Source organism: Eptesicus fuscus, chromosome 12, assembly GCF_027574615.1.
Source record: "Eptesicus fuscus isolate TK198812 chromosome 12, DD_ASM_mEF_20220401, whole genome shotgun sequence".
Lineage (NCBI taxonomy): Eukaryota > Metazoa > Chordata > Mammalia > Chiroptera > Vespertilionidae > Eptesicus > Eptesicus fuscus.
Genome location: NC_072484.1, coordinates 15,565,285 through 15,580,274, shown reverse-complemented (window position 1 = coordinate 15,580,274; position 14,990 = coordinate 15,565,285). Strand labels below are relative to the sequence as shown.

Sequence of the window (14,990 nt, the reverse complement as noted above, 5' to 3'; positions counted from 1 at the left end):
ATCTTGGACCCCTCTTGTTACTTGTCATTGTGGTGTTTACATTTTTGTTCTTAGTTAATTTATAAATTTGCTTGGTATAATTGTACAGGTTCATGAGAATAAGATATTTAGTTATTTTATTTGTGGATATGTATTTAATAGGATAATGTAAACAATGTAATGGAGGAAGCCCTACAATTTTTATACTTTAGGAGGAGAGCCTTCCTTTGCTCCTGGCTTCATTTGCTCTGCGCAACTGCGGCTCATCCTGAGTCCAGAGAGCAAATATGAGAAGACATTGGGAAGTAAATGGAACTTAAAGTTTATTGGGATCATTTTTAGTATTCCTATCTACATGTGAAGTAGAAATTCAGGGGGAAATCTGAATTAAGAAGACAGCGGGATTTAAATTATTACCAAAAAAAATAAAAGGTGATGATGATGATGACGATGACAGTGACTGATGTTGGTGATTTATTGAGCATTTAGTAAGTACCCTGTAGTGGGACTATGCTTTCTATGGATTATTTTATTTGATCCTTAGAATAACCCTTTGAGGTAGGTGCTGTTACAGTCATCCTACTTAATACATAGGGAATCCAAGTGAGTAAAAATTAAGTACTTTTTCTGAAATTCTCAACTGGGATTCAAGCCCAAGTATGTTGCCTCTGGGCCTGAGAGCTAATCTCCTCAATTACAGAGGGGCAGGGAGGATATTCTAGGCCAGAAATTTATATCTAGAGGATGAAGGAAGGGATGGAATGTGTGTAACACCGTCCAGGGAGGAAAGCAAGGGAGGAAGTCAGAGTGCAGTTATATGGCCTGATGGAGGAGTTGAGATTGTGAAATATTAATCAGGGTGTTTTTTTTTTAAATGAGGTCACCGTCTTATCCTGATGTAGGGATGTGTGATAAGACACCCTGAGAATGAAACAAACAAGGTGCAGGATGACACACATTAAATATTTCTTTAGAAAAGAACCACACCCATTGAGGGAGAGATATTGAATATTTGAATGCACAGATCTGTGAAGATATAATCCCACGTTATAACAGTGCTCACCTCTGACAAGGATCCTGGTATTAGTGATGATCATCAAAGGAACTTCAGCTTTGATTTGATACTTGTGCTTGGTTTTCTGCTTGTTTGCAAGTTAGATGACTGCATTTATGTACTGGATTTTGAAAAGGCATGGAATTGATGCAAAAATAATGAAATAGGGGATCATTTTAGAATTTAATATTCAGGTTATTTCTATCTCTAAATCTTAGATTAGAAGATTGCAGGGCTGTTTAAATTTGTATGACCTAATTTGATGCAAATTGTCACTTTTAATTGATTGAAAATACGAATTGACTGACTAATCATTGCTGATTAGTACCTTTTTTTTTTTTTTTTTAAGTGGAAGACTATTTGGAGTTTTAGAAATCTGAGTATTGGCATAGGGATTTAGAGAACATTCTGGTAAAGAAGGTCCCTCTTCAGTCGCCTGGCCCAGAGGTCGGGATGGGGGATCAGAATAGGATGGAAAGCCATTCACTGCACTCCTGTTCCAGGGCCAAGTGAAGAGGCAAGTCCTCTGTGTGGTGTTCATAGTATTTTTTTTTAATGCATAAGAAACTCTAAATATTTGATTCTTTGTGTTGTAGATGGACACAAAAGATCCAGACTTCTGAACTTCTACTGGAAAAGATAAAATGTGCAAGTCCTTTACGATGTTGGGGAGGTTGGAGCTGGACTAAATTGGGAGACGAGAAGAAATGCTGCTGTGAAGGGTATGTAACAAATTATAAAACCCAGTGTGTGCCAACCAACAATTGCTTTTCATTGCCAAGTGCTTCAGCAGGATGGGAATATTGTGTGCTCTAGCTTGGTTGTGTTGGTGTGGGTATAACTTACCCTGTCAGAGAGCTGGATGTGTACCTGTTTCCAGGTTATCTGAAGGATTCAGTTCATAATGCATTGACCACAGGGCCAAGCCAAGATCAGGAGAGCTCGGGAGCCCCAAGAACATAAAATATAACTGCTCACATGTATGGAGCACTATGTGCCAGGCACCACTCTAAGCACTTTAATGGATTAATTCATTGAATTATCACAATAGCACCATGAAATAGGCACTGCTGTTGCCCACATCCTAGATAGGGGGACATCAAGGGGCACGAGCAACCTGGTCAGTTACTGAGAGAGGACAGTCATGATGGTGGGGCCCTAACCCAACGTAAAAGCCTTACTCCTCTTTCTCCCTTTCTCATATATTTCCTGTTTACCATTTCTCTCGTCCCCAATTCTCATCTATTTTTTTTTTTCATATAATCAAAGATCTCCACATTGAAAGAGAATTAGCATGAAAGGGACATCAATATAGGTCACTAGGACAGATCATATTTTTCAAAAATGGCCACAGAATTATTGCTGCTCTTCCAGAACCTTCCCACACCCCCTCAAGCCAGGAAGTTTACTTTTTCTTCTCTTGGTGGAATCTGTGTGAGACTCAGTGCCTGCCTTGACAGAGAGAATGGGCAGAAGTGACATGAGTAACTTCAAAGTGGAGATCAGCATAGGCAACATGGTGTCCACCTGGCTCTCTCATTCTCTTGGGCCACTTGCCTTTGAGACCAGCCACCATGATGTGAGGAAGCCCAGGCTCCATAGAAAGGCCATGGGGAGATATTCCAGCTAGCAACCCCACCTAAATACCACTGACCTGTGAGTGCAGCTTTGGAAGGCTCCAGCCCCAGCCTTGGAGCTGCTCCCATTGAAGCTGAGTAGAGCTGGGACAAACTGGCCTTGATGAATCATCCTGCTGAGCCCTGCCCCCACAGCAGATTCAGGAGCAAAATAAATATTGTCATTGTTTTGAGTGATCTCATTGAAACCCGCTATAACACCACCTAAGGTAGATGTCATACACTCATTTACAAATAAGATGAAGTAACTTACCCAAGGCCACACAACGAGATGGGATTTGAACTTAGGGCTCTCTGAAGCCAAACTTGTGAGCTCCACCCCTGCCCCAACTGTTCCCTCCTTCTGGACCAGGAGCTGGGGACTTTCCTGCCCTTCAGACATAACTGTTCTTAGAGAAAGCAAACCCATTTGGGGACAAGAGAGTAACTTTGGAGAAATAACTTTGCATAGTGTGTAGTGAGTCTGTTTCCTTACTTTGAACCCTAGATCAATGTTGTTGGTATTGGTTTAAACATGCAATTCTCTCAGGAAGCCATCTGCTTTCTCTCCATGAGTTTAGATTCTGTAGTTTCTGCTCGGGTTACATGAGACTTTTTTTTTTTCATATCATGTAAAGTAATAATCATTTGTGAATTGAATGTTTCTATATCATCAATGTTTCTATTTTTTGTTTGACATCAGGCTCCTTGAGGTCAGGGCTTGGCCTATGTCTCATGTCCCTCATTTCTTATAGCACAAACTCTAACCTGTGGTAGACAATGAATAAATGCCAGTTAAGTAAATACCAAAGAGCATTGTAAGTGATTTTTTTTTTTTTGAGGATGATGATGATAAGAAGTGCAAAATTCTGGGCATGAGACTTACCTTGGTGCTAAAGGTTTGTCTTTGGAGGCCAGAGGTTTCTTCTTCACTTCCTCTATCTTTCCTGTTAGATAAAACGTCTTTGTGTGTGACTTTTATAAATAAGTAACTTCAATAAAATGCAACAGTAAACTAAACAATACCAGGAACTGGCAGGGCTCTGAGACACCACTTTTTACTAGGTTGTTATCCAAGTGGAAAATATTTTCAGATGTGAAATTGTTGAATGGACTTTGATATGAATGTTAAAATACGGCATATGTAACTTCTGCATACATTCTGGTCAGCCTTTGCCATAGGGTTGGTGGCCCTTGTCTTTCACCTTGTATTTATGTATGTGTATCTGTCATAGCAGCTGCTTGAGAACTCTGAACAACTCTTTACATTGTCTAGAATGTCCAATACTTTCCCTATGCTTAGTAGGTATAAGGCTCCAATAATGGGTACAGCAGCAGGACTAGAATATGAGGATTTTTTTTTTTTTAAATTGAGAAGGATAAAAAATTGCAGGGAAACTGTTAGATAAGTATAATTCCTTAATTATATTTTTATTGCCTAATCTACCAGTTAGCTTTGGCTGCCTAACAAACCACTCCAAACCTTAGTAGCTTCAAATAATAAGCCATTTATTTCGTTCATGATTCTGTAGGTGGGCAGTTCGGACTGGGCTCAGCCGGTCTAGCTAGGTCAGTTGGGCTGCCTCTCGAGTCTTCAGTCAGCTTCCTGGTTGACTGGGAGCTGACTGGTCGAGGATGGCCTCAGTGGGATGGCTCCCTACCTCTACGTGTCTCTCATCCGTCAGCAGGTTAGTCAGGGCCCCAGCAAAGTGAACATGCATGGCTTCCTGAGGCTAAACCTTGAGAATAACACAAGGCCACTTCTGCCACATTCTGTTGGCCCAAAGCAGGTCACAGGCTAGTCCAGATTCGAGATGAGAAATAGACTCCTCTCTATTGATATAGACTAATCTCTCTGAGAAGGACTTGATGGGAAGAGTTGCAAAGCCATCTTGCAAAGAGCAGGCATTCAGGGAGGGTGGAGAACTGTGGCCATCTCTGCAACCTACAACACCAAGTGAAATGCAAATGTTGTGCTGAGGGAACTAACATTACAATGGAGACTGTGAAAAGGAAACCATTTGCATGATTTATAACAAGAGAAAACGAACTGGATTGAGAAAAGAGAACAAGACACTGAGATGGACACAGAGTAGAGAAGTCATGAGGCCCGCCAGCGGCCAGATTTGAGCGCCCTAGTTCACAGTACCCCAAGGAGTGCTCTGATAGTGTCTGGAGCAAGCCTAGTCCTCTGCCCATCAGACCCAAGCGTCACTGGTGTTGGGGTTCTTGGGTTCCACAAGATAGAAATTGAGAGAAAACCCAGAGAAACTTCCAGACAGATTTTATTAAGCTTATGCTTGAGCACAAGGGAGGCAGCGCAGAGGAAAGGAAGGTCCTCCAAACTCAGGGGCTGGCTTTGCTTGGCTACTTTTATAAGCTGGGGACAAGGTGGGCTTGTGTGGGAAAGCAGGCTTGTGAGAAAGGTGGTCCTGCAAGGGGTCCTGGAGTGGAACTTTCCATGTCAGGATAGGGGTTATTTCCTCCTCTGTCCAGTTGCTTGGCAACTACCTTTGTGCCTGTGGGCTGTGGGGGCAAGATGGCCATGTCGCTCATTACTACCACCCCAGGAAGGTCATGTATCCACCAAATCTTGACCAACTGCACGTGCGGAAAAGTGGTTTCGACATCTGCTAGAAAGTGGTTAGAGCCCCGCTGGCGTGGCTCAGTGGTTGAGCGTCGACCTATGAACCAGGAGGTCATGGTTCGATTCCCAGTCAGGGCACATGCTTGGGTTGCGGGCTCCATCCCTAGTATAGGGCATACAGGAGGCAGCCAATCAATGATGGCTCTTCCATCATTGATGTCTCTCTCTCTCTCTCTCTCTTCCCGCCCCCTCTTCCTCTCTGAAATCAATAAAATATATTTTATAAAAAGAAATAAAAAGTTATTAGAAGGCAGATAAGACATTTTTCTAGGGAGTGGAGGGGAGTTATATTCTTGTGGTTGGCTTATTGGTGTCCCTATGCTGTCTCACAAGTCCTCCGTCACTGCTAAGCCCATTGGAAATATTACTCACTCAGGCAGTTCCTCTGGAAACCCCTCCCATGGTTAGTCACCTGCACCAAGGAGCACACCCCTACCGGCTTCTTCCCCTGGATGCCCCTCCTTTACCTCCTCTGGTCATAGGTGTCTCCTCCCTCCACGCAACACAACTTTCCTAACCAAATATAATCAATGGAGAATGCTTCGCTTTTGCTTTTGTTCTCCCTATTCCCTGTTGAGTAGGGGTCGGCACTGCCATCAGCTGACTGAGATTTTAAATTGGTTTTGAGAAGATGGAATTCATTCCTTTTTTCCTCATTCTCTCTTTTTCTCCATCCACCCCGTTCTTTCCAACACCAGCAGGTGCAGCTTAGAAGTCTGATCATTGTAAGAAGCAAGTCTTGCTTGAAAGCAGCAGCATTTATCGAAAGCTTGCTGTTAAGTTGGGTCCTGTCTTAAGCACATTACATGTTCTTTCCTCACAACAGCACTGTTTTTGTCCCCATTTTATAGATGAGAAAACTAAGGCACGGAGAGGTGAAGTCATCTGTGTGTCACAGCACCTAGCACATTGAAATGCTTGATGAATGTTCATTATTTGAAAAAATGAGCTGTGTCTTCGTTTGGGTCAATAATTAGGGTGCAGGTATTTGTATGGGCAGTGATTCCCGGAAGCACAGTGAGGAATTGAGGGATGAGATCAGGAAGGGAGGAGACAGGTCATACAGGTTGTGACAGTGAGCAGGTGACCACTGTGGGCGATTGGGGTCAATCTTACTGGGGTCCGTGACATCCTGGACTTGTCCCACTAAGGGACACAGAAGTTGGGGTATTCATAGAGAAATCATGGGGACCTTTTAAAAGTAATTGTGAATTTCATAATTGTGTCCTGCATGTTGCTACCCATTTGTCCAGGGAAGGAAAGTGGAAAAACCTGTTGTTCATTATTCCCTTGGCTTACTGCACTTCCCATTTGTTTTCTGCATCAGTTCTTTTCTTTTTAAAATATATTTTTATTGATTTCAGAGAGGAAGGGAGAAGGAGAAAGGGATAGAAACATCTCTCTCTCATGATGAAAGAGAACCATTGATTGGCTGCCTCCTGCATGCCCCACTGGGGTCAAGCTGGCAACCCGGGCATGTGCCCTTGATCTTCGAACCCGGGGCCCTTCAGCCCGCAGGCCAACGCTCTATCCAATGAGCCAAACGAGCTAGGGCTTTGCATCAGTTCTTGCTGTGCAACACACCACCCGAAAGTCAGTGGGCACATTCATAATAAGCATTTATTTAGCTCACCAACTAAAGATTGCTGGGGTTTGGCTGATCTGGGTTGGGCTAATGTACGTGGGGGGCTGGCTGATCCAGGCTGGACTTAGCTGGGTGACTCTGCTACCTGCACAGGCCCAGCGAGATTTGGATTCTCACCATGCTCTAGGTTCAGGCCTGCGGACTGAAGGGCCCCGGGAACATCCACCTGAGAACATTCTAAGTCCAGCTGTGGGCTGAGGCTACCCGAGGGAAGCTCTTATGACCATGACAGAAGCACAGGATGCAGATGGAAACCTGAGAGGCTTCCTAACTGGCACTTTTGCGTTATTGCGTTGACCAAAGCAAGTCACATGGCCAAAACCAAGCCAAGAGGCAAAGAGGTATATTCTGTCTTCACCGGGGAAGTTCCTATTGTTGGCCTTGGCTTCAGTTCAAAAAGGCCCTCTGCGTGCTTCCTCTGCCTCCTGCCAAGTTGGGTGAGTAAAACGTGAAATGTAGAACTCTTTATCAATGCCAGTTTTAGTTACCACTTTGGGCATAATTCCAATTCCTGGATATTCTAGGTGGTTATTAATGGGAGAGGACATGGTTATTGAAAGATGCACACCACTTTGTTAGTTCAGACCTCAGCTGGGATTGTTGCCTTACCGCGTCCCATAGCTTCGATCACCGTGGACTCATGAGGTGTGTGGAGTTATTGAGCTTGTTCCTCCCACAAGGACAACTTGTTACCACCTTGGCAGCTGCCTACATTGGTTAGACGTGGCACCTGCGCATACCAGTTGCTCCTGCCTGTCAGAATGAAATAGGAGCAGCAAGTGGGATGAATAAATTGTCAGTTGCGTTGATGTGTTTATTTTCCTACATTTTAGGAGAAAGATCTGAATTCTGTAAAAATGTCATCTCTTGCTTCTCTCAGTGCCTTGGCTCTCTTGTCTGGCACGAATACAATTCAGCTGGAAGGAGAAGAGGCAAAAGCTTTTATGTTGGTTGGAATTTGCAGCCATAAATTTACAGGACTTTTCCAAGTTCGCATGGAAAAGACTTGCAGTTTTTATGCTTTTGGTGAGTTATAAGTCATAAAGCATATGCTGAGGGTGGCTTGACCGTTGTGTTCTGAGTCCTGTGGTCTGTGGAAGAAACCTAAGCCTCGAATAATTAAATATTTTTCCAAACACTTGTAAGTTATTTATACTGTGTCCATGCATTGGCCAAGCAAGCAAGCGAACACAGACCTTGATGCTAGCATCTCAGCAATGGCACCTTATATGTCCAAGTAGAGCAGGGGTGGGGAACATCTGGCCCGTGGGCCATATAAGGACCCCAAAATCATTTGGTCTGGCCCTGCCAAGGCCTTAGGGGTGAGTTAATTAAATGTTTGACCAAATGTAGCAGGCTAATTTTTAAGTTGATACTTTTGTATGGCCTGTGAATGATGTTATAAATATCCAAATGGCCCTTGGCAGAAAAAAGGTTCCCCATTCCTGCGGTAGAGCATTCTAATTAACCCATTAAGGAAACCATATGCCTTATTAGTACTGTTAATTGCCTGTGGACTTAGTGGCTTGTTGCCACCTTTATAAATGCATAGGATTGAGCAGGAAGTACCAGATATATGAGCCAATCAATAAGTTTTATTTCTTGGTGGCAATCAATTATGGGATCCCCTCAAAATAGACCCTGAAACAAGGACTTAGTCCCAAGTAATTTATTTGGTAGATGATTCAAGGCAAAATGGTAGGGGAATGGGGAAATGAGACAGGAAAGGAAAAGCAATTATGTGAATGAGCAGATTGCCACTGTGGGCATATTGTAATTTTTTTCTGTAAGTTCAAAATTATTTCCAAAGAAATATTTTTAAAAGTCTAGCCCCCATCACTCCCCTAACACGCCATCAGAATGGCACACTGGAATTGTTTTATAATGTGGACATCTTCACCAAAAGAATTAAAGGGAATAGCGAGATCAGATTTTAACTCTTTTGCCAGAAAGAGGCATTGTCTGGTAATAACACAATTGGTCTTTATTTAATCAAGACATACTTCCTTGACCACTTTTTCTCTGTGAATGGGAAACTGGGGGGAGAAATTCCCAGATGTTGGCTAAAGAAAAACATGAAAGGGCTTATATTATCTTCCTTTCTTCAGTTACTGCAGAAGTTCCTCAACTTCCTCAGCCTCTTCCCTTTGGGTATGGGCAAGAGGCAGTTGCTCTGTGTCCGCCTGACAGTGTATGCCAGACCTCGAGAGCAGAGGGATGCACAGATGTGTTCAGACACCCCCGTTGTGGCATGAGCATGGGTACGTGTGTGCTATACAACAGCCTTTCCCATTCTCACCCACTCCACATTGACCCTGATTGGGGCACAGTCCATCCATTTGTGGAGTTAACTCTCACTCCCCACCAGATCCATGCTTTTATAATGTCTCACATAATGAGTGAATCCGTATAGATGCCTATAGAGAAATTTGATGAGTTTAAACAGAAAGTAATAGACTAATTTAGCCAATAGCAAATGGAGTAAAGAACAATAAGGTGGAAAAGAAAGATGTTTCAGTCCACTTGCCCTCTCCATGACTCTGGTCAGGTTGGCTTGTACTAACTGGCTTTCTTTTTTTCAAACATTTAGTGAGTACCAACTATTGAGTCTTCTTTCATTCACTCAATCTTTATGAACTCTAATATGCATCAGGCACTGTGTGAGGCTGAGGGTGTTAGTAGTATGCAAAGGTGGCAAAGTGCTTTCCCCCAAGAGGCTTCAATCACCATGGGAGAGATAAACAATAAATAATAAAGCAAACAAATATACAATACATGTCAGGTTATAATAAGGTTTATGAAATAAAAAAATAGAGGTAGAGACAGATGGGTTCATAAAAATTCTGGAAGGATGTACTACAGACGATTAACAATGGACCTATAGTTTTTAAATTTTTTATTTATTTATTTTAGTAATCTAGTTCTTATACTTCTATAACAAACTTGTATTGCTTTTGCAGTAAAAAAAAAAAAAAGGTATTCTTAATTTACCAAAACCATTAGATTTGAATGTCCACATACTTATATCATAATTTTATAACCAAAAATATTGAAAAAAATTAACTGGAAAATAATACATAGTCTTTATTACCTGGGGTTTGGTTTCTGCACATTTTAGGAATTTTGATTTTTGGAAGTAAAAGATAAATAAGTTATAGAAAATTTAAAATTTTATAAAATGCCTTCCTAATGGGTAATTTGAAATGATGACGAATCTCTTCAAGTCTTGGTAAACTGTAAGAATAGAAAATGGTAGCATTAACTACAAGATCCAGAGACCAAAACATTTGAGACCAAAATGCTGCTCCTGACATTGTTTGGTTTGGTTTGGTTCTTACCGGCAAATGGGAGTGCAAATGTGTGTCAGAGTTCACACAACAAAACATAAAGTGGAGATTTCAGTCATTTGGTTAACTCAGCCCAAGAAAATTCAGACAAAAATAAAACATTTTAAGGCCTGACCCAGGTTATTTGTCTGGGGGCTCAGCTCCCTGGAAGTATGCATATGTCTATGGTGTGTGTGTGTGTGTGTGTGTGTGTGTGTGTGTGTGTGTGTGATCACATTGCCTACTTCTACTTTTCTTCCCCCTGCTCTTCTCCCTCCCCAGTGCTTCCACACACCTGACTCTGCCTTTTCACTGACCTTTGCCATTTTCCAAAAGAGGTGACATTTTATTTCCTAACATCACCACTGATTATAACAACAGCTCACAACAACTGCTGTGGTCACATCACACCCCCACCCAAGACATCCACTCGAAACCTCCCTCTGCCACACTGTCAAGTCATTCAATTTCTGGTCTATACTGATTTTACAATTTAGTTGACCAATTGAGTACTCGAATAAACCAAATTCTGCTCAAATATTAACTTCATTTTATGTTTTGTAAACTTTGTCATGTTTTCTTGTAACTAACCAATACAAATTCAACACAAATTCAAAATTTGTGTCCACATGGATTATTAATAGGCTCTTACTTTAAGTTCTGTGGCTCTACTCATTGTTTCCAGGGATTTCCTTATTTTCAGTGATTGATTCCAGTAGATTTTAAGCTTTTTCTTTTGTTTGCTTGTTTAATTTTTACTTGCTTGGTGATTAGATTATGAGGAGCCCAACTTTCATTCCCCTGCTTTCCTAGATAACTCATTATTGAGAAATGAAATGATACTTCTTGAGAGGTTTATGATGAGGCAAGAATTTTCTCTGCAGAGATAGAGTGTAGTTTAAGCAAAAGTTAAGATTTTAAAGTTTTATAGTATGCAACAACAATTTAAAAAGATATCTGAAGGACTATTTGAGATTGAGTGAAAAATAATAAATTAGCTCCCTTTTTCTTAAATACCAACTTCACTGAAAATAATTCATGTCTTTTTATGTAACTACATTATTGCATTATAATGGTTCAATTTTTCCATAGACTTATTAGGTTTTATTTAGAAAATTTGCCTTTTCTTTCTTCTTTGAACTTTGGAAAAGCAGAAGCTACGCTGACACGCTCAGTGTGGTATTTGCTGATGCGTGAGAGTATGTGTATGGCTTTCATTATTAGTTGTTTATTCTCCTTCAACCTTTCTTTCAGTTAATGTGAATCACATTGTATTTTCCACTCCTGAGCACTGTGATTCATTGCCATCTACTTCCTGCAGAGCTCTCTGGGAAATGTATGAGTCATGCTGAGCAAGGCACCTTGCATGCCTACGGTCCGCTCAGCTCCAACTACTGTGTCCTCAGAAGGAGTCTGAAAGTTGCTGTAGCATCTCCTTTTGGGGAATTATTATGTCCTCTGTTTGGGGGTTTGTAAGGTTTGTTGCAGTCCATCATTCACCTTTACAACATACAGGCACATTAGATGTTAAAAAAGACAGATTTTGCATTTGCTTTAGAAGCTTTTCAGGCATACTTCTGTTCTCAGGAAAATGGACATCAGAGTTGATCAGAGCCCCTTGCTAGTGGCACATGCATCATATTTGTGGATGGGTTGAATCTTCATGTACAGGGTGTGGCAAAAGTTGGTTTACAGTTGTTCATATGGGGAACAGTACTATAATTAATAAATAATAATATAAGAATAAACTATTTGGCCGAAACCGGTTTGGCTCAGTGGATAGAGCGTCGGCCTGCGGACTGAAAGGTCCCGGGTTCGATTCCGGTCAAGGGCATGTATCTTGGTTGCGGGCACATCCCCAGTAGGGGGTGTGCAGGAGGCGGCTAATCGATGTTTCTCTCCCATCGATGTTTCTCACTCTCTATCCCTCTCCCTTCCTCTCTGTAAAAAAATCAATAAAATATATTTTAAAAAAAAAAAAGAATAAACTATTTGTATATTTACAACTATAAACCTACTTTTTCCCTACCCTGTATCAATGTAGTTTTGAAGAACCTGGTACAGATTCATTTGTCTCAAACATGTGTTATATCTAACCCACTTGGATTTAATTTCAGAAAATTTCAAGCCAAGGAATTATGTTTCATAGGCCAGGCTTATGAAGACATTTCTAAAGTCATATCTTAATCATATCAATTATTGTTGCTACCTTTTAACTTGATTTAGCATTACGGATTGATAGCTTGTGACCTCTGATCCCCAGGGTGTAGATTCAATCTCACCTCCATTTGATAGTATTGACCTTCGGCTGCTATGGCTTCTGCCTCTGCAATCAGGAGAACTCTTTAATTTCTTAGTGAGTGTACAGCCTTTTCACGTTTAAGGAACTAGAGCAGTTGAAGAGCTGGGACAAAAGATGGGCCAGTTAGACAGGCTAAACAGGGTGTCAGAAGATCACATTCTCGTCTGAGCCCTGGGTGGCATTGGGATACTATTTTTACTTACTAGGCCTTAGGTTTCTTATGAGTCTTTTAGCATGGGGAGTTACAAACAGAAAACAGTGCACTCCAGGTAACGGTTGGACATGGTTGACCTACAGTCATAACTGGGTCCCCAAAACAAAAAGATTGGCAAAATATTAGATGAACAGATAGGAAGTATAACTCCTTAACCTTGGCAGTGAAGGTAATCACCAGCTCTGTCTCACTGAGACAACAGAGCTCTTGTCTGAATATTTCTTATCTGAATATTTCTGCTCTTGCCTCTCTTGTTGATGTCTGGAAGCTCTAGGGAATACAGAACATAGTAACCCTCCTATCCTATCTAATAAAAGGGTAATATGCAAATTAACCATCACTCAGTCACAAAGATGGCAGCACCCATAGCCACAAGATGGCAGTGCCCAGTCCCCTCATCCCCGCTGGAGTCCCCCAGTCCTGGGGGGTCGGCCGCTGAGAGTGGGCAGCGTGAGCGGCCTGGTGGAATGCTTGCTTCATCGCTGAAGCGACGAGGCAAGCGTTCCACCCTGGCTGTGGAGGGCATCTGGGCAGCAGGCACGGAGCGGCTGGGGCCTCTGGGGGACAGGGGGTCTGGCCCACTTGCCTCCGCAGCCGAGCGTAAGCCTGGAGAGGAGACAGCGGGCCCGCCTTCCACAGAAGCAGTGTGGCTCCCTCCTGCCTCCCACGGAATTGGCACAGTTCCCGCCAGCTCCCACGGAAGCGGTGGCGGCCTACTGCACGCGATATCACGTGATGGGCTACTAGTTTGGAATAAGAATGGAGGTTTCTGGCATGCTGTTGAGAAGTTGACCTTGGGTAGGTAATGTAGTGTTTGGGCCTTACTTTCTTCACTGATGGAATCAAATTAAAGCCAGCTCTGCTTAAAGGCTGGAGTGCTGTATTGAAAAGGATTCTGTGGTACCCCACTGGGAACTAGTGCCAACTGATTATCCATCCCCCAATGTCAGGGGGAGAGGGAGTGCCCCCGCCTGCCGTCCATGCACTCGGTGATCTCAGCTGCCTCCCAGTGCTGACTGCACTCTAAAATGTCAGGACTCTTAGGACAAGTCTAGAAGGTCACATCTGTTGCTAATATCATGGATACCTAGCTAGTCTAAACTTGCCCAGAAACCTATGAAGGCCCAGAAACTCAGTCAACCACAAGGGGAGGCCCAGGTCTAGACTATTCCTTCTGACTGGATTCCCAGCTTGCTCCACTGTAAACCACAGTGCCAGGATATTGATCTGCCCTGGGAGCTAGTGCCTGGTGGGGAGTCCTCTCTGCTGCTTTGGAATTTGTAGGACAAAGAAAACACACTGCTTTTTCAAAAGGTGCCTTTGATGAGCTTTGAATTAGAAAGAAAGTGAATGGTCTTAGTAGCTATTTTCCATGGTGACTGTTCTGCAATTAGAGGTACTGGATATCGAACCAGTCCCCTCTACAAACAAATAATCAATTTACAGGAACTCTGAGAAACTGATTTTCATAAAGTCTTTTTAGTTTCAGTTTCCATTCTTGCTGGATTGTTTGGTTTTAATTACATTGTCATTCCTGGCTGTTACAATGAGGAAGAGGAACTTATTTCAATGGGATTCCAGTAATGTTTGCTCTCTGTTGCCTTTCATTTATCATATTTTTGCCATTTCATATAGCTCAATTTAGAGAACTAATTGAACATGGATTAAAAGATGTTTGAATAAGGGTTGCAGCCACTATGGAAAACAGTATAGAGTTTTCTCAAAAAAATTAAAAAGGTGGAACTGCTATTTGATCCAGCTATCCCACTTCTAGGAATATATGATACGAATTCCGAAGCACTAATCAGAAAGAATATATGCACCCCTATGTTATAGCAGCATTATTTACAACTAGTGGCCTGGTGCACGGATTAGTGCACATTGAAAGGAAGTTAATTAGAAGAAATATTTTAATATCACTATCACCCTTTCTCTATAATAGAAGTGTCAACCAAATTCATGATTGTCAATGACAGATTGAAACACACACGTGCGATTGGCGCCAGTGAGAGCTTTATATGTATCGCACATGCGCAAGTCAACTTAGCCTTTTATATACAGGTATATAGAATAAACTTGCTTAATTAGACCTGCTTTCTGATTTAGGTAAACTTTTCCAGCCCAGTGAAGCACCCTAACTTCTCTTTCAGGTAATTGTCAGCAACACAGCAGTAGATATCAACACGAAGCAGATTATCATTGTAGAT

General features: G+C 42.1%; 1 protein-coding gene across 2 annotated transcripts in view; it reads left to right on the top strand.

Annotated features, from left to right (window-relative positions):
• RIN2 (Ras and Rab interactor 2) overlaps positions 1 to 14,990 on the top strand; it is a 216,870-nt gene that overhangs the window by 38,840 nt on the left and 163,040 nt on the right. The window contains exon 2 of one of the 2 annotated variants that reach the window (XM_028144929.2): positions 1,630 to 1,755. The exons of the other annotated variant lie outside the window; for it this stretch is intronic. The gene's annotated coding sequence lies outside the window, so the exon portion shown is untranslated. The remainder of the gene's footprint in view (positions 1 to 1,629; positions 1,756 to 14,990) is intronic. 2 annotated transcript variants of the gene reach the window in all.